Source organism: Haplochromis burtoni, unplaced genomic scaffold (genome assembly GCF_018398535.1).
Source record: "Haplochromis burtoni strain Fernald_Lab_line unplaced genomic scaffold, NCSU_Asbu1 Contig_7, whole genome shotgun sequence".
Lineage (NCBI taxonomy): Eukaryota > Metazoa > Chordata > Actinopteri > Cichliformes > Cichlidae > Haplochromis > Haplochromis burtoni.
Window position 1 is genome coordinate 1,052,378 of NW_024582368.1, and position 20,211 is coordinate 1,072,588.

General features: G+C 41.4%; 1 protein-coding gene across 1 annotated transcript in view; it reads right to left on the minus strand.

Moving 5' to 3' along the window:
* The window catches only part of lzts2a (leucine zipper, putative tumor suppressor 2a), a 43,710-nt gene that overhangs the window by 22,713 nt on the left and 786 nt on the right, over positions 1-20,211 (minus strand). The window contains exon 2 of the mRNA XM_042224797.1: positions 1,483-1,599. The gene's annotated coding sequence lies outside the window, so the exon portion shown is untranslated. The remainder of the gene's footprint in view (positions 1-1,482; positions 1,600-20,211) is intronic.

A 20,211-nucleotide genomic window follows, 5' to 3' on the forward strand; every position in this document is an offset into this window, starting at 1 on the left:
ACGTATTAAAGAAAAGTGAGAGACTTTGTATCTAAAACTAATATAAATCATTTAAGTGGACATATTATGCTCATTTTCAACTCCATATTTCATTGTTGAACTCTACTAATGTAGTTTTCACAGTACAAAATGATACACAATATACTTTTTGCAGCCCCTGAGTTCATCCACTTTCTGAAACAAGCAGTTTGACTTTCTTTCCTTTCTTCTAATTGGCTGCCCTTCTCAAACAGAAACTTTGAACAGCACTTGGGAGGAGCAGCTGAGTGCCTGGGATATCTGCTGTCAGTAACATCATACAGGTCCAAGAGTAGAAAAAATGTTTGAAACTAAGTGTTTAGAGCAGTCTGAAACCAGAGCTTTTGGACCACAGGGATTACTTGAATACACTCTGGCCAATTTTACTGTGAACTTGTACCTTAAAACCCAGAAAACATTTCTAAAGATGTTGAAACTCTATAGAGATGAGGACAAAGTATGCTTTGGTTTATCACATTAAATCTCATTTTACCCAGCCAAATACAGTTCAGTGAAGCGTTAGCATTTACTAAACAGGTATCAACCAAAAAATGAAATATTAAGTAGGACTTTGTATTCTGAAAACGACCTTCTAACACAGGTGGTGAGTTGTGTTTTGGGACAGATAATGAAGGAAGGAGACAGCTGGGCTGAGACAGGGAGGACTGGAGGACAAAAATGCAGCAGAGATAGCAGATCTGTAATGGATACAGTGGAAAGAAGAGAGGAAGACAGCTGCTGCTGCCTTGACAACATAGTATTATCACCCCAAATATCTTACAAGTGCTGCCGTTTACTGTTCTTTAGCTGATAGAAATGATAAGGGCTTAATGTCAAGATTGAGTGTTGTGTGACTGATTTTGAAGAACAACAGACACAAAAAAGTGCATAATATTCTCTGCATTAGCTATATTAGGTATGTAAAAAAAAATAAAAGTGAAGTCGAAGAAAATTGTGTTTTCTGGACGAGACAATTCGATTAGCAGCACCTTCGGTGCCTCATGTGAGGCACTCGACTACAGTATGGAACAACATGAGCTCAGCCGCAAATTTCTAACCTCTTGACCTCCTCATCTCTTCTTCTACTCCCTCTAACCCCTGTGTCACATTCTCCAACTGCTATCCTTCTCCAAATCTAGTCCCTAAACAGAAGCATCAAAGAGGCCAAGACCCCTATTTCCATAAATGTGCTTGCATCTGTGTGACAAAATGAGGACACTCTAATATGAGCCCACACCTTGTCAGTCCACTGATCAGCATTGACGGCTCTCATGAAAAGAAAGAAGAAGAAAAAAAAAACAGAAGGGAGAAAGAACACAAAAGGGAGGGCAAGAAAGAACAAGAGTGGGTAGTAGGAGGAGTGGGGGATGCTTGAGTCAGCAAATACTGAAGGTCAGCGTTATCAGAGAAGGGTTTTGTCTGCAGAGGGTGTTTTATTTTTTGTTTTTTAGCGTGGTTCTTTACCTCAGTGTGTCACCCAGCGTCCTCCTCCTGGTGGTCTGGGGGAGAGAGGAAAATGGCAGAGTGCTTTCATCCCAGGACTTTGCTTCTTTCTGGGATTCTCTTCAGGTGGACCGTGGCCTGAGGAAAAACAAAGAGTTAAGATGAACTAATCTGACCAGTTGTCTCCGTCAGGTACGAGTGAACTGAAACAGTAAGGGCCAAACATCTAAACTCTACAGTGTGGATTTGAATTTATCTAAAATGGTTAGCATAGGAAAACAAAAACACAGTCAGAAATAGCAAATGTGATGACCTCACAGTGACCACAGTCCAAACATGAAGCTGAAAATGCACTTTTTGATCAATAAAATCTACAATCCTTGATCTCTTTCTTTCTCCTTCTGTCTTTAAACAAGCCACTTTTGAGCTGCTTGCATAGTAACTTAAGTCTCACACGTATGACAGTAGATGTTTTTTCTGCAAATACACAAATATTTATCTTTATACATCACGCTTTCCTTGTGCAAGAGCTAAAAAAGAATCATGAAATTTGTACAAATTTTAAATTAAACCTTCATCTTGTACTGCGGCTCTTACAGCTGGAGTTTTGCACAAGTTTCCTAAAACTAAATGTGGTTCCAATCTTTGGAAGAGAAATGGAAAAATCCTCATTAAGGCTAAAAAATGAAATGAAAAAGAGAGAGAAAACGTATCTATAAGCAGATAAAGAATATGTGTTTGCCCATAATATCAACACTGCTTCCTCCGAATACACTTGTGTGTAAATACCTTATCATAACTTCAAAGTGTAAATGTAGTTCCATTAGTACTACCACCCTCTGGTGTCCAATAATATTAACTATAGCATTTTTCTTGTGGTTTGCAGTACATGCACATGGGAGGATTTTATTTCCACCCCCACCAAAAAATGCTACTTTGCTGGGGTTTTTTATTTGTAATTTTCCTAATCTTTTGATTGCACCCTTTTTTCCTCTTTCTTCTTTTCCACTATCTTCACTGGCAGCCGATGAGGTAATCAGTCAGCTTGTTACAGTCTGAAGCGATATGATACGACTATTGATTTTGGCCCCCATGTCCCAGTGCACCAGGGGGTCAGTAATGCCACATCACCCGACCTCCAGGCCAGGATATAGAGCGGCTTTCAGGAATCACAGACCAGTGCTGACTGGGCACTGACAGCCAGTGCCACCAGCAGATAGACTGTAAGACCAAAGACCATCACATTGACAGATTTTCCTAGAATTGCTGAGACCAGCCGGAGTTTGGTATTTTTTCTGGTCAAACTTTAAACAACAAAAAGGACAAGAGCATCACACAGCTTACACATCAATCTAAAGCATATATGTCATTTGCTTGCATACATTTTTTTTAAAATATTTGTCCTTAATTGTTTGTGTAATTTTGTGTCCAACAAAACACAATCAGAAAAGAACAGCGATCATCATTGGCTTAAAAATGCAAATGCATTACGTTTCATATAAATCAATACGATCCATTTAATTCAATCAAAAGACCACATAAAACACAATTATTGACTAACTTGGTTCCCATATGGCTTCCATCCAGCTGAAGCCCAAATATCATCAGCATGGAACAACAATGAAACAAAACCGGGTGTCCATCTGTGTCTGTTAACAGGAAAGCTCACAAATTTAGAACCAGATTTGAATGAAATACAGAGGTCAGTAAGGCTTTAAGCCAAGGTATGACTGATTAAAGTGGCAATCAAGGTCTGGGATTTCTGCCATTAGATGATTATTGTGCTTCAGGCCTGATTTGATGGACACGTGATTTGTAGCCGCTAACACCACGAAACAAATAGTAAAGGAAACGTTGTGAGGGTGAAGGTGCGAGAAACGGGGTGGGTCAAGGGCATCCAGCATGTTCTAACATGGAGGTGGGGTGGCAGGAGGGTCAAGGCCTTTCCACAGAGACACAGGGGAAGATTTGTTGAGATAACATGAGAGTGGTTAAATTTATTCACCCTCTTTAAGCTTCACAGATAAATGAAGATTAGTGTCCCATAAGGCCAGCTCACAGCCAAATACAAGAATATTTTATTTTTTTAGAAACACTAATGTGCAAATACATCAATATACACACAGATTTATAGATCTAACCCTGGTCTGCCTGTCTTTTAATTGTCATAAAACCCACTGCAAGGCAATAAAACATGACCTGTGATGCTATAATGATCTCCGCAGTGGTTTAAAGGCTTCAACACACACATACACGCACAGGCATAAAATCTCGCTTCGATGCTCTCTGTCTAATCAGGCGATGAGATCTCACCCAGTATGATGGGCTGATGTAAACCCATGGGTGCAGATTAGATAGAGATTATTCATCCTTTAGATCACTGCTAGATAGATTACATCGCAATAGCAGCATATGTCCTCACTGCAGGGATGACACTGTATGTCAGGACAATGACACTGTGACTGAGGCTCCTGCACGGTGCTGCAGTATTAACTTCAGCTGAGGGTAGCGGTAAGGTCATGCAGCTTGTGTGTGCACTTGGCTGCCTTAGGTTCACTTTGTAAATCAAAGCAATCCTTATGTTAGTAGTAGTTTTCGGTTACTGGAGAGATGCAGTATGGTGTGCTGTTGAGGGAGGAGCGAAGGAGGGTGAAGGCGAAAGTCGCTGCCGTCACCCAGAAGGCGCGGCTAAATCTGTGCCAAGGTGACTCTTGCACAATGAAGCAAGAGAGACAGAGAAGTGTTCAGTTCAGTCCATTAATACACGTACTGGATGTATCTAAGTGTATTAATGGAAGAAATTTGTCACTGTACGCATCACTGTATAATACAATATCAGCAATTATTCTCTTGATTGGTTAATGTAAAAAAAAAAAAGAGTCAGGTAATCATGAAAAGTTGACCGTTATCAGATTCCCGCGTTAAATGGGAAATCTGAAAATTTTAAGAAGATGGAAAAAAAGAAGGAACTTATGGTGCATTTCACTGGAGGACAGAATTTTTAACTGGAACGCCCCCTCAAGCCAGACTTCCAAAATCAGACAGTCAGAGCAGCCCCACCAACCCTAAGACAATCCAAGATTGCTTCAGGGCATGTAAAAAGCAGTAAAACCATAAGACATGTGACCAGCTAAGTAAGTCAGGGTCTATCCACGAACGTGTGGCAATGGTGGTTTTAAGTGCTAAAAAAACAAACAAACAAACAAACAATACGCTTTACACTAATATGATAATGATGCATGACTGACTCTATCTTGCTAAAGAGCAAAACAAATGCTGTTATTCCTTGTTTTTCTGACTTCACTACTGAAACACAACCAACTCAGGAGTGAAGTCACTTCCACCTCAGTCATCCGACTTCTGAGGTAAATGGAAAGCAGCATTATACAGTAGGTGCTTTATACCTTTTTCCAAACATGCTGATTTGCATATCTCAGGTAATAACCGGTTGAATTCACAGCTACTCAGTGGCTCACCCGCCTCCTGCACAGTCTACTCAGAAACCATCCTCACCTAAACCAAGCATCAGCGTGACCAACTGTGTTCTGCTTGTGTGAAAGCATAACCTCAGACAAAGACCAGATTCTTATTCATTCTGGTGTGAACACAGCCTAGGAGAAAATAACCCAACTTCTCACCTGACTTGATAGCGCAGTAAATACTTTCCTGGTGAGTTTCAGTTGCTATTTTTATCCTGTTTCTTCTGCTTATCCAACTCTAGGTTGCAAGCTATCAGGTGAGAGGCAGGGTACAGACTGTACAGATCACCTATCTATTATAGACCTAACAGATATAACTCACATTCACACTAATTTACAATCACTGAGTAACCTAACAAACATGTCTTTACACTGTGCAGGAGAACATGCATGTTCAGTTTGCCCATACAGAAAGTCCTCAGCAGACTGATTACTTCATACCTAAGACCTTCTTGATGTGAAAAGTGCTAATCGCTACACCACCATGCTCCCCATTATATGTATCTATTTATTTTTTACAGTATAATAATAACAATTATGTTAATTATCCTCCCATTTAGAGCAAAATACACAGTAAATGAGGGTACAATTTAGGCTAGAATTAGCTTGTGATTAACAGTTTGCTAATCTATTAGCACTCAGTGTTCTCAGTTTCACAGTTACCTCACTGATGTTTCAAAATACTTTGACGGTGATGTCAAAAATACTGAACTCCCGGCTTTAAAATGGGAGTCAAGAAACCAGTGGGTGATATTCATCATGTCAGCATCCAACTTCTATGCCCAAAACTCACAAATATCACGCACATATATTAATGGAACAGGGGAAAAGCAACCAGCTATTTTGTTTAAACAAGCAGATTACACATCAGTTCAATAACACTAAGTGAATTTTATCAGTTTTGATCAACCACGCACACAGAAGGGTTTTAATCAAGATGCACCACAGCAAGCGACTCTTTCCAAATAATACTCCCACTGTCTTTGTAAACTATTTCATCTTGGTTTGGACTGTTGTTCAGACAAAAAAGTGAATCTGAGTTAAAAAAAAAAAAAAAATCATCATCATTTCTATTATAAAAACATTTTTAAAATATCATCTTTGCACCATTTTCTGGAATTTTAATTTAATTCATCAATATCCAGGAAAATAAATACTGGCTGATCATGAAAGTGAACAACTGCTGCTACTTAAGTGTCCTGAAACACCTGAAAACATATAAGTGTAAACTACTTCTGCATAATGTGAAAAATCGGGACAGGTGTCGAGCGTCTCGTAGCATCCATTGTCACATTGCTCATCCTCGGATGCTCGTATTGAGTAAGAATAGAGTAGAATCAATGAGAATCGTAAAGCACTTCCCAGGAAAAGAGCAGTCGGGTAATGCAGTTTCTATGTATCTTTCTTTCTATTTTCTCTGTCATTAGCCATATTGTACTCGGTGTCTGGCACTCTGGCTGTTGCGGCTGCCGTTTTCCCAAGAAAGTGGAAAGCTGCTTTGTTGCCATAATATGCCCTGTGTGATGCTTGGCCCACTTTCCATCTTGCTTTCATTGTGTAAGCACACATACATAAAACATGATTTGCTGCTTCAATTTCTGACTTTTATTCAGCTGGGATTTGGTGGCAGACAACATCAGAGCCATGAAAAGCAGAGCGGAGCAGCGACGAAATGCAGCTCTCCCTCTGATCCTCTGAGCGAGGAAGAAAAGAGAGAGAGAGAGAGAAGGAGACAGAGAGCTGGCTACGATACAAAGAACACGGTTTAATCACTGACCTCTAGACTTACAACTAAAGACAAATGGCCATGATTAATGAGGCCCATTCATCTTACAGGTTAAGAAAAAAAAAACCCAGCAGGGACTGTGTGTGCCCGTGATGCTCTCGAGCTTCAGTCCTGTTAGTTTGCACTTCACGTGTGAGTCCAAGGAGCTCAGATCAGGATCACTGTAGATCCAGCATTGTTCACTAGAGGGCAGCCTGCAATGATGTGAAATCTGGCAGCTGCAATGATGGCTGCTCAGTCCTGAGTGAAACTTGTTCGTAGCAACAAATAACAGAAGGAACAGATAATATAGTATAAAGCTATTTTAATATCTGCTGTGCAAAACTATTGCACTAGCTATTTAAATGATTATTTTAACCTTCATTCAGATTGATTCCTTTTCTATATTCAGTACACTATGTACACTGCTTTAAAAAAGTGCATACGGCCACATTATTGAGACTTGTCACAAGGAGTTGCCACAGTTGGTAGCTCCACTTGGGAGACTTATGCAGGATTTCCTTCCTAATGCAACCCAAAGGGGAATTTGTTTTTCTGGCTGGAATTAATTCAGTTATTTTACTTTATTTGGCTACTTATTCAGATATTTTGGGTCTTTTCTAGTTCACTGAGCTGCCTCACTGCACTGGGCCACTTTATTTTACTTATATTTGTTTGGGTTTTTTTCAGTTTCTGCTGCTATAACAGAAATCCATTCATTTATCATCTAAGCTAAGTCTTTCCCATACCGGAGATTGTCCCCCTCCAGTGGTGCATGAGAATAATTAGGGCGATTAAAAAGTATTAATTCTCTGTTCATTTGACTTTTCTCTAACCTTTGCTCTTCTTATGAAATAATGCTTTGCACTGGGTAAACATGTCTTGTTGATGCCATGAAATGTTTATCCAGAGAACGTTTGTTATTTATCATCTTGAAGCTGACAGACAGAAAACGGTAATTCAAATAACTGCTTTTTACGACCAAGGTATGCAGAAGAGCAGCTCTGAATGCAACACATTGAACCTTGAAGCAGATGGCCCACACCAGGTGTCACTTCTGTCAGCTAAGAGCATGAAACTGAGGCTACAGTTCACACAGGCACCAAAATCATTCCATAAAGGACTGGAGAAATTTTGTCTGGCCTGATGGGTTTTGATTTCTGCTGTGAAATTCACATCTTAGAGTCTAAACTTAATGTAAACAGCCTGAAAGCATGGATCCATCCTGCTTTGTATGAATGGGTAGGGTGGTAGTGGTGCAATGGTGTAGGGCAGGGGTGGCAAACTCCAGGCCTCGAGAGCCAATGTCCTGCAGGTTTTAGATAACACCCTGGGTCAACACACCTGAATCAAATGATTAGTTAATTACCGGGCTTCTGGAGAACTTCAAGAAATGTTGGGGAGGTAATTACCAATTTAAATCAGCTGTGATGGATCAAGGACACATCTAAAACCTGCAGGACACCGGCTCTCGAGGCCTGGAGTTTGCCACCCCTGGTGTAGGGGATCTTTTCTTGGCACATCTTGGCCCCCTCAGAACCAGATGAACATTAGTTAAACACCACAGCCTACATGAATATGATTGCCGATCATGTTCAACCCTTTATGACCACCACATGCCCATCTTCTGATGGCTGCTCAAATGGCCTCCACTATCACCAGATCTCAAAGCAGTAGAGCACCTTTGGGATGTGTTGGAACAGGGGATTGATAGTCCGGATGTGCACATGACAAATCCGCAGCAGCTGTGTGACGCTATCATGTCTGTATGAACTGAAATCACTGAGGAATGTTTCTACCGTGTACCTAATAAAGTGGCCAGTAAGTGTATGACAAGACATCCAGTTTGGTTACCATGATAACCATGCACTCCTCTTTTTTGTGTAACCAAAAATATAAAATCTGTGAGTAGAAAAAAAAAGAAACAAAAAACAAATTTACAATATTTGAATGAAAGTATTTAGTTATGTCAGAGAGGAGTGACCTCATCAGTACTCTCCACCCTAAAGTGAAAGGTCTAATTGATGCACTCCAACTCTTTGACCCCTATCTCCACTCCTATAATGTTTCTAAGGATCATAAGTCATCCTCCTCTGTGGCCAGATTAGATGAGATGACAAGAGATTGGAGGGGATGGCCGCAGCAGCAGCAGCAGCGGTGGGTAAAGTTTATCTCTGTAACCGAGCTCAAGAGCAGCAGCTGATGTGTGGCCACAGCTGCACACAGTCAACCTCTTATGAAAATCTTGGCAGAACAAATGATGAGTTTGCATGTTTGACGACAGCTGATGACTAATGAGGGTCTTCTATGCAGAAACAATGCAACATGGGCAGGATGAGCAAAAGGTGACCACACAGAGGAAGATTAACAAATGAGAAACAATGACTGCAGGAAAAATTTTCCTTTTCCTTTTCACTGCTTAAATCACAGCCGGAGCTAAAGGCTTTGTCTTGCTTTTGTCTGTTTCCAGCTCTATCAGCCCCACCACTGTTGTTGTAACAATTTGTCTGTCTGGAGGATATGGATCATCTCTCTTCATTCACACGCTTTTTCTCCTCTCTTATTATTTCCATCCTCCCTATCTTTAGCTTTTCTTACATTATTTCAAACACAATTTTCACACAGATTCAGTATGGGGGCTGCTGCTTCACACTGGTTATCTATCATGTTTAAGCGTCTTTTATTGACTGCACAATGAAAATGCATTATTAAGAAACAATAAAAGTTGTCATTTTTCTCAAATCAAGAGATTATTCTCTTGAAAACTTCTTCCATTACGTGCTAGCGTACTTTGCAGGAGTGAAAGCACCTGATCACTCTTCCTGCAGACGCCTGCACATGTGCACGTAGTGAATGCTGGTTTTATGTGCGTTCGTGAATGTGTACCCTCTGTCACAGTAAGTGTGTTATTGGAGCGGGGTTAGCCGGGGGGAAGGAACAAAAGAAACAAACAAGGTCCTGTGCAACCCCAAGACTGTTGCATGAATCATCCATAAACGTGTACAGTAGCTGGCCTGTTCTCACAGCATTCAGCTCACCAGTAATAACTGACTTCCTATGCAACATGGCAGGTGCTCAAAATATATATTACTGACCAAATGTAATAAATATATTTATATATTTGCAACAGAGCTGCAGTATTTCAGATATATACTGCACTCCTGCATTCAATCAATTTAAATGAATGTGCATTTTTGCCTGTGTGTGTGTGTGTGTGCGTTTGCCTGCAGCAGCAATGACATCAGACTCAGACCACAGTTAGACTGGGTCAAGTGAGCATGCTTCTCGCTCTGAAACACATGCATTTACCTGCACGTGCACCTATAGCTGTACGTACGAAGGAGAGCGTGAGAGGGAGGAAGTGAACACATATGCAAATGTGATCTGGGAACAAAAAGGAGCTTGAAGAGATGGTGTGATTAACTTATTCCCAAGATTAAGAAGTGAAGGCAGGAGGAAATGTCAGAGGAACACAAAAAAGTCTGTGTGTGTGTTTTGAATCCTCTCAGAAGTGCAGCCTTTGTCAAAGAGCTGAGCTGAATAGTGTGCAGTTTTTGCCTATTTTCTGTCACACACCGGTTAACGAATATCTCCAGCACGTCAGTGCTTCACACACACACACACACGCTCAGATTTGCTGGTGTGTAATTTTCCTTTACTTCAGTGGCAGGTCAGCGTACCCATGTTCTCGTGACAGCCTGTGTTTACATCCTCGGGGTATATACATAACTTATATATATAGTGCGTGTTTGTGCGTGGAGCTAATGGAGACTGACATGAGGGCTGACATGGACACTGAGCTGTGCTGCACTGGACCATGCGGTTTAACCCAACAGCAGGGATAAACTATAAATAGACTCTCTCATCCACCCCCAAAGCTCCCCTATTCCCCCTTTTTCTTCCTGTTTCCTCTTTTCCTTTTGCTTTATCTGCAGATCTTTATAACCGTCGCTGGTAATAAAGATTGTGTCTTCCATTTCCTTCTATTCCTGATGGTTGTCTCTCTCGCTATGTCTCTCCAACATCTCTCCCTGTTGTCCCTCCATTTTCAGTCTCCAGCTGCCTCCTGTCTTTATGCATTTTTCTCTTGAAGAAGAAAAAAAAAAAAAGAACAGAGAAACAAAATACTGGAATAACAAAGAGGCCAACACCAATCGAATGGTCTCAGAAGAGAGGGAGAGAGTTTGGGGAGGGTGGGGAAAAGGGGGAAATATGCTAGTTAGGGGGGTGGGGGGTGGGTGGGAGAGATGGAGTTATGTAAGTGAAGCTAATCCCCTCCCAACCCTGCATAATAAATGAGACGGGATGACACTGGCCTCATTTCATCCGTTCATCCCTGCATCTGCCGCCACTAGCCTTCCAAACCGCTCCGTCTCCACCTTAATCTGTCTGTTTGATCTTTGACAGCAGACTAGGGCTTCATTTTGAACTCCGCACACCAGCAAATCCTGCTATGTTGAAAGCTTGTATAATTGTATAAGCATCTTGTATAAATATCTTGTATAATAGCTCAACAGCAGTTATCCAAGATATTTGAAGTTTTAATTGGGAAAATGCTCCCAGAAAAGAAAAATGGCATCCGTTCCTCCTCTTTTATTTTCCCCCCGATATCAAAGATAACATCAGATTTTTGAAAGCCTTCTTGCATAACACAAGCCAATGCGGGACAGCAAGAATAGAATAAAAAAAAACCCCATCAGATCCCCTGATGTTTTTGGAGCGCCAATGATAACATGTCAAAGATTATGATACAATCCTTTGAAGTGCTGTCCTCCACAGCTTTCCCTTCTCAATTTAAACCCAGCAGTCTGACCCTGCCTCAATCCAGACATCCTAATCTGCAAAGGCATGCTTCACAAGGGTCAACATGACCATTTTAAACATGTTATTAATGCCGAGACACATATAAATATTACACCACATGACTCTGTAGCACAACAGCGTGTTGCTTCAGACTGTGTCAGACACAGAAACCTAATCCCACCGACTGATTTACGATCTGCTGCTTTGAAGCTTAAGTTTCACATTTTGGTAATCGAGATCTGGGCATTTTGAAACCCGAGGTCCTCAAATTTAGGCAAGAGGGTCGAGTCGATTGTGCACTTCAGGGATACGTTAATTTTGGCTAAAGTAAAAAAGGCTTAAAATAAAAATGTCTAACCAAAAAAACCTGAATTTCTGACTGCTTAGAGCCTCTTAGTGCAACCAAGCACAAGAGACACCAAACAATTTATTAATCACAAGACAGCCACATCCTAAAACTGCCTGCATCATTCATTTTACTTTGAATGGGACTACCGTTTGCAAAATGAACACCATGCTGTAAAGAGAAAGACCTGAAAGTCATAGGAATTTATAACCTAACATCTTTTGAACCTGTGCTCCAGACCTGGTGGCTACGTCTATCTTTTATATACAGACTGTGTTCATATGGACACGTTAACACATAGCATAGTTGCAAATGGCCACTAGCATGGCTAAAGAGTCTTAGTTGTAGTTCTAGTTTACACAAGCGGGCTATATCAAACAACCAGGCTTAATGAACAAAGGACGTGTAACTTTTCATGAGTTAAATGTTTCTGGTTTAATAGTTCAGTGTTGAGCACATTTTAAGGCTAATTATCACACTGCTTAGCACATTTTATCACTGAAATGGCAACCATTGTGAACATTTACACTCGTGTAAGGTGTTCTGCAATTTTCCACTAAAAGAGTCATTTGCTGGGAATTTTCTCCACTCGAGGTGATCAATTCTCTTCTAAACACCTTGAAACAGAAAATAAGGCAGTAGATGACAGAAGATAAACCAGTGTATGGTTACATTTTTAGGGGGGTGCACGTCAGGTTATTGCATAGGTTATGGTGCAGGGTTTCAGGGGAGTTTGTGGTTACAGTGTACCTGTGACACAGAGACCCTGCACCCACCATTACTTATGAGCAGAGTCCGTTAGACCTGTAACTCCACCCAACACTGTCACAGCCACACATAATGGGGTACTTTTCTTCATCCCCACAGCAAGATGAGCAAATCCATTACTACAGGTTCCCCAAAAACAAATGTAAGAACATATATTAAATTTTAAGTCATTTTCATTAATTCATACGTAGTCAACTTTTTATAAATTTAATTCTATTACCTCCTAAAATGAGTTTCTTTTTTTTCCTTTACAACAGCAGAATTTCATACATGTACATGAGAGTGCTGCATGAAATCACCACGGGCTAAACCCCATTTTAATGCAATCAGCTGGATCATTACTGATCTGTAGCACAGACTGTGTATATACAGATGTGGTGATGAAGAAATCTATGTTTATTTTATACAGTCTGTGATCAGTAGAGTATTTATAAGCTGTTTCTTAACGTTCAGTATTAGTACCAGGTAATTAACTCCTTTATGAGTACCAAGGCTGTTATTTTAAGCAGTTTTTGAACTTTGTTAAACTTTTTAAAAGTTTTAATATGAAAAAACAGAAGCCCCCACCATGTAGGAAGGAGGTCCTTGGCACCAACAATGCCCTTTAACTCCCTCTCCAGCTTTCCAATCCTCCTCCCCAGACAGGACGCTCCACTGAACTTTGACCTACTTCTGTCTGCCATCAGTCTGGGCTTTGGAAGGAGGAGGAGGTGGGGGCACCAAGGCCTCAAACGCAGCGAGCTTCACGCTGATCAAGCCTGTTAATAATAATAATAATAATAATAATAATATGAATATCAAAGGTTTATTTGGACAATACATCTTTTGAAGGTCAAATCACAGAGTGAAGCTGGGGGACGCTTGAGGATGTGTGCATGTGAAATAAGCAAAAAAAGACTGAACTCATTGTTTAATACAGTTCCTCTAAATTTTAGCCGGGCACACACTCACGGACACATGCTGAGGGACTTGGTTTTACTTTTCCACCGATCAGCCACAAGACAAGCCCTGTCTTTCTTCGTTTTATCCTATCCGTGCCTTTCATTTCCAAGAAATCTCATCCACCAGATGGACACAATCCTCTGCAGGATAATGCCAAGCAGACAAAGACACCATGACAAAGAGGCAGACAGCACCTCCAGGATTCAGCTCTGTCAGTCTGAGCCCAAGACTCACTGAAAATAAGCAGAAACCAAGTAACAGCATCACTCCATAAACTGCAAGTAAGTTTAAAAATATGCCAAATGTTTCATAAGCGCAGGACAGCTTCCAGGCCAGCTGAGTCCTGGCAATCCACTTGTGACAGGACAGCTTCATAAACTGAGGGATGAAGTGTTGGCTCGGACGAGAGGGCGGTGGGAGTTATGTTATCAAGATTTGGGATGGGATCCCAGAGGTTCCCGGAAGAATTCTGGGAACATCGGGGCCTTACATGTGTGTATGAGAACGAAAGCGATTGAGGCACAGATGATGAGAGAGGCGACATCTGTCACCAATTAAAAAGGAGGGATTGATCCCAAGGTTACGCCAGAGAGATACAGTATGCAGCGATACTCTAGAGTCACGATGTAAACACTTTTCTCATGGTTAATAATTCCCAGCCCCCAGCCTCCTTCCCCTCTCCGCTTCCACAGACAAGCCAAACACAGTTTACCCAAGCTAGTCAGCTGATGCAGGAAAGGGGGAGGAGGGTGGGGCGCTGCATGGTACGCATTCTGCAGAGGGGTCATCTGGCAGATGCATCCTCTGGGCTGGCTTCACTCCGTCGAGCGCACAATGGGGAAGAACGCTGACCAAGAGGGTGGAGGAAATCTAATCTATAAATCCAGCACATGTCCAAACAACTGGGTGTCAGGAGATCTTTGCTTATGTTATTAGCTCAGGGGTGTCGCACTGTAAGTTGTAAGCTGGAAAACTCACTGATTCAATTCGACTGAGGTTTGGCAGGGCTAAGAACAAATATGCAGTGTTTTCCTATCTAAAACTCCACACCGGCAGGCGCTGATGAGCTTTTATACTGGATCAATAACTCATGCTTTGTTTCCCTTGCTGGCACAAATCAGGTTTCCAATAAAGACAAATCAACCAACAGCTTAATCAATGACTTTCACGCTTAAGTGGAAGCAGGCCTCTGTTAGTCACGTTAGGAACTATGCAACCAACAGGCAATTTCTTGCCTAGCTAAAAGGAAAAAGAGTCTCCTGAATGAGTTTTCTCATAAAAACAAAGACTGCTACCATTAAGAACTAATTGTTGCAGCTGCAGGTCGTCACCTCTTAAAATCTTTTATCAGCCACCAGGCAACGAGCCTCAATTCTGGACCTAATACTCGTGTCATCCATCAATCTTGCGTTTGTGTGTGTGTCTGCGTGCGTGTGTGTGGTCTGCTGTTTCAGCACTGGCCATTTCGGTCCTCATACATCACCCTCCCGACAGCAGTGAAGTGATGCTTAGTGACATATGATGCCACTTTACCTTCTCTTCAGAAAAAGAGAGAAAGAGCTGGAGAAAGGCCTTGCTGTTCCCAGATAGATGAAAACCATTTCCATGTGCAATGACGACACTTTCCTAACGGGACGGCCAACGGATTTGTGCACTGCGAAGGTTGAGCACGTAATAACAGATTTTTGTTGCTCCAGACAAAATTCAGTGACTCTGAGAAGCTTCTCTACGGGATCTTTGGGGTGCTGTGAACAAATGCATAAGTGTTGAGCAAACACAGTTTGATTGGCCTACTAATGGATGTTTGGAGCACTTGGCAGACTTCAGCACTGCTGGTTCTAATGTGATCTGTGCCAGAGCTCTGCTCACTAATGTCCATTATACCATGACTTACTCCACCCTGCATTGATTCCGGCTCTTCTTACAGACTGCGAGGGCTTTCAGAGCCCATCTCCGCCTGCCATCTCAGTTATCAGATTGCAATGGCAATTTAATTGAACTGCAATCTACTTACGCAAAGAAAAAAAAGGGGGGAAAAGAACACATTATGAGTATCCTTTGGCGCTGGAAAGGTTCTGTAAGAGTATGATAATTGACCTGCTGCATGCATGTTCATGGGCCATCTAATATATGCTTTTCTTTTGTGTAAAAAAAAAAAAACTCAAAGGAGGTAATGGCAAGCTGAGGATATGGGCTGTTTGACAATGAGAGAGCAGTAGTGGTCTAGTAGTCTGTATGGCCACATGTGTCCCTGTGAGCTCGTACAGCTTCACATACAGAACTCCTGCACCATATTGCAGTTCACCTTTCGCTGACATCCCAAATTTACCTGTAAATTTATATTGTGGGAATTTAATTAAATCGCGGGTTTCTGCTACCTATTTTAATTTTTTAGATCTCAATTATTTTTGCAGTAAAATAAGTATTTTCTGCCTAAAAAATTAATAACTACACCCCATCGCTGATCCAGCCAATGGCTCATGGTGTTATTCGCACAATTAAGGCGCTTAATATGCAAAACTACCTGGTGGACTTGCTGAATACGTAAGGATGTGTCTCAAAAGTGTGTTTAAGAGTGTAAAAAGGGTTTATAAGAGCGTGGGTTTTACACCTATTGTGTGGAACTTAACCCCCACGATAATCGAGGGAATACTGTAGCCATACCTTCAAACCTAATGGAGCCAAAGGTCGCTTTACTCATCCACTTCAGCTGAGAAAACAGTTGTCTTCTGTGTTTGTGAAGTGAGCTCTCCAACCTCCAAAAACTAATCTGGGTAATGTCATCAAGGTTATCTTGAACTAGTTTTAGACTTTGGCATCTACAAGAAAAAAGAGTTGCAAAGAGGCAAGGAGGAAGGAAGCTTTAGAGACATTTGATTCGCATTCTTTAACAAAAAGAAATATAATACTAAATCTCTGGAGTACCATTTACCCCCATCTACCCTTGCCTCTCTCTGCAGATCTGACCTGATCTCCTGCAGCTTGATGGATAAGCCTGCTGCATGTATACATGACTTGATAAATGTGGGTTATTTCGAGTGTCACAGTCAGAAGAATCAAATCTGACTTTATTATGCAGACCAACTGCGCCTCCTGTGTACCCATTTCCTTCCTTCTTTTGCTTTCCTCTGACGAGATGCAGCAGTCCGAGATTCAAAGATTTGATTCATTTAGTAAAGAGCTTCATAAACCTAAAATACCACCTGGATTTCTTGTCAGCATTACAGGGTCAGAAAGTCAAAAGGGCCCAGCTTTCATTTTTCTAATGGGTTCAAAAAAAGCTTTGAAAGTATGCAACAGAAAGGATTCGGAAAAAAATGACGAGGGCCTTCTCACAACAGTGTTTACAGGAAACAGTCAGCACGCGATTTCTGATCCAGTGCCACTTGTTGATAAGAATTCTGCTTGCCCATTACAACATTTCACAGTGCACTGCTACTGCAAGAATCCTTTTATTTTACTAAAGCCATCAGCAACTCAAGATTTCATGAAATAAAATTAAACTTAACTGTGAAAAGCCTGATTTCCTTTAATATTTAACAAGGAAATGATATAGATTTGCTGTAGTCAAGCTTCTTACAACAACTTCACTTCAGTAGCAGCAGAAAAATGTAGTCATCATTATGTGAACCAGAACTACCTCAAATGATGACTTGTGATGTTGATTTTATTCTGCAAGTTAAATACTGAATGTCAAAGTTAAAATGAATGTGACTTTCTTTCATTTCTTTCTTAGTGTCTGAAATGTGTAAAGCAATGATACGTCTGCAGGAAGCTTAGAAGTGTCTATAATCAGCCTTTAACAGTATGGACATTACTAGTACATACATTATTTTTAAATGCTAAACTCTGAAAGTTATCTGATGATCGATCACTGGAAATTACAATAGCAAACAGAGGAGGAATGATCTCATCCAGCATTCTCTTCTAAAAGACACAGGACTGCAAGCTGGGGAAAGGCTTTTTAAAACCTTTCACGTATAAATGTTTCATTTAAATATACTTCAGGAGTCTGCTGGCCTATGCTGAGCGATTCATATGTAAATCCATAATGAGTCTGTCTAAATAACTAACCTGATCAACAGTATAACACCTCAAGTGACTTTAAAAATGAAAACTCCATGAAGATGCTGTAAAGTAAAGTCATTAGCGGTGCTGCAACATTTATGGTCCTGAATGGGGATTTTTTAAAAAGGAAAAGAAAGGTCACTGCAAACCCAGGCAGCTACTAATTACAGTCTCACACACAAGGGCAGTCTTTGTGCGCACATGTGTGTGTGTGTGTGTGTGCGTGTGTCTGACTGACAGCTTGTCTCTCCCCTGCTGTGCTCCTGCTCATGTCCTGTTCTAATAGGCTGACAGCGAGGAACTGTGACGGAAATCTTAGTGACGCACTGCTAGAAAAATCACAGCTGAGGGGAAACTGAATCTTGGAACCAACATGCTCAAAAAAAAGAAGCATATTAAACACTGAACTACTCCATAAAAATCAAACAGAGCTTCTCTCTGACATGCAATTGAAGACATGAAATGGAGGCACAGGAAAAGACAAAATATCAGATGGAGAAAAGGTATCTGTTGAGCTCCTCTGAGTGCGTTTGACTCTGTCTGAGGAATTCAAGGCTCCTGTGGTGCTTCCACACAGAGAAGTTTACATGTTAGAAAGGTAGAAAGAAAGACACTTCCTGTTTTCTTTCAAATGTACTTGCAGTGTTTGTTAAATAAGAGCAGCGTGAGATAGTTTGAGCTGCATGAGGCGTTTGCAGTCTGCATTACCGGTACATCTAAATAGATAACAGTGCTGACACACTGTTTGCACACTTTTTAATAACATCACCATCATTATCATCATCACCACTGCAGAGCGATAGTCTTCTGGATCAGATTGTGCTGTATTTATACACCAAATTAGCCTTAACAATAAAACCAACCTAATACTTAATAGGCATCGATCAGTATTTCTGACTGATCAGGGGCCATCGGGACCCCTGTGGTGTCTGGCACCTTCAGGTTTGGCAGGGCCTGTGTGTTAGATTAGATTAGATTAGATTAGATGAAACTTTATTAATCCCTCAGGTGGGTTCCTCTGGGAAATTCAGTACAAGGTTTACATTCAGGGTTGTGGTGTGGCATCTTGTGGCTCAGTTATATTCTGGCTTTTTCACAGTTTATAAGGCTGGGGCTGTTTCGCAGGCTCACTGTTTTTGAACAAGGTATTTGTGAGGGATTCTGAGTAAACAACCACGTTTAGATTGGTAATGATTAATGTCCACATGAATGCCAGGAGCCAAACACTTCGCTTCACCTGCAAGTGGTTTTAATGTTGTGGGATAACGATGTTTGCTGCTTCACGAGGGATTCTCCTTTACATGTTATGTAAGTGTGTGTGTGTGTGTGTGTGAGCACGTTCATGTAAATGTCACTTTCGGCTGAGATTATCTAATGGGCAAATTAAGCTGCCAACGCCGGAGCGACATTTTGAACAGTGGGTTGCGTCTTTAATGTTTCATCGTCCTCGAGTGCTGGCAGATGTGCATCAGCTGTGATTGCGCCTCCAGCTGTGATCTAGTTTTTTTCACACTTAATTGTTAATGTAATAAAAAAAGATGGGAGGTCGCGTTATTCGACCGCAGAGGCAGAAGGATTTTCATAACCTTGTTAAAAAGGGAAAACGGGAGGAGGAAAGGAGACAAGGAAAACAATTTGAGGACAAGATGCTGTAAAAACAACCATGACTTTGGTAATGTTATCACTTAGCTGCCTCACATTTCACCCCCTCAGGGTTTCACTTGCTGTGAAGGGGACATGTGATTTAAATGATCACAAGCATCCTCCCCTACCTGTCCCCCATCCACCTCTTTAGCTACTTCAATCCTAATGGCCTGACAGGTTGGTTATTACCTCCCACTGCTACCGAATCCCCCTCTCCCCCTTCTCTTTAGCTGTGTTATGTTGCAGTGACAGAGCAGTATGATATAGGTTCTCCCAAAGAGGGAGCATGATGCTTGAGCACATCATGGTGCTGTGATGCTACTAGTCTGTGCAGGAGAGGATGGAGTATGTGCGTGCCGAGCATTCACAAATTCACATTTGCAGCGTGCATGCATTCATTCATGCGTGGTTGTACTCGTGTTTGCATTCAGCTAAAGTCGTACAGCTGTGACAACAGGACACCCAACGCATCAATCATCTGTGAGGGTTCACCGCAGATGAGAAAGAGATGGAGAGAATCTCAGGCATGCTGCTTCTTCGGCATTTATATCTACTCCTGTGGGGATTATTTATGGTCCAATCAGACCCCGGGTGTTTCCAATTCAACTCAAACCCAATCCATAAATTAAAGTAGGCCTTGAGAGCATAAAGAAATGGCCATGAGAGCTCTCCCTCTCTCTTTGTCTGACCTTTCCTTTTCATCATTTTCACTTCATCCTCTCCCATCCACTTCTGTCTTTATAATACAAACAAAACTGGCTGCGCATTTTCAGAGAGGAAAACGGCCATAACAGGAAACGCGGTTTGCAGGAATAAGTGTGCATGTGTGCCATTTCCAAGGGGCAGCCCCCCTATTCACTGACACAGCGGGATGAAGATAACAGTAAAGCTTGTTCTCTTGTTTCTCTCTCTCTCTCTCTCTCTCTCTCTCTCTC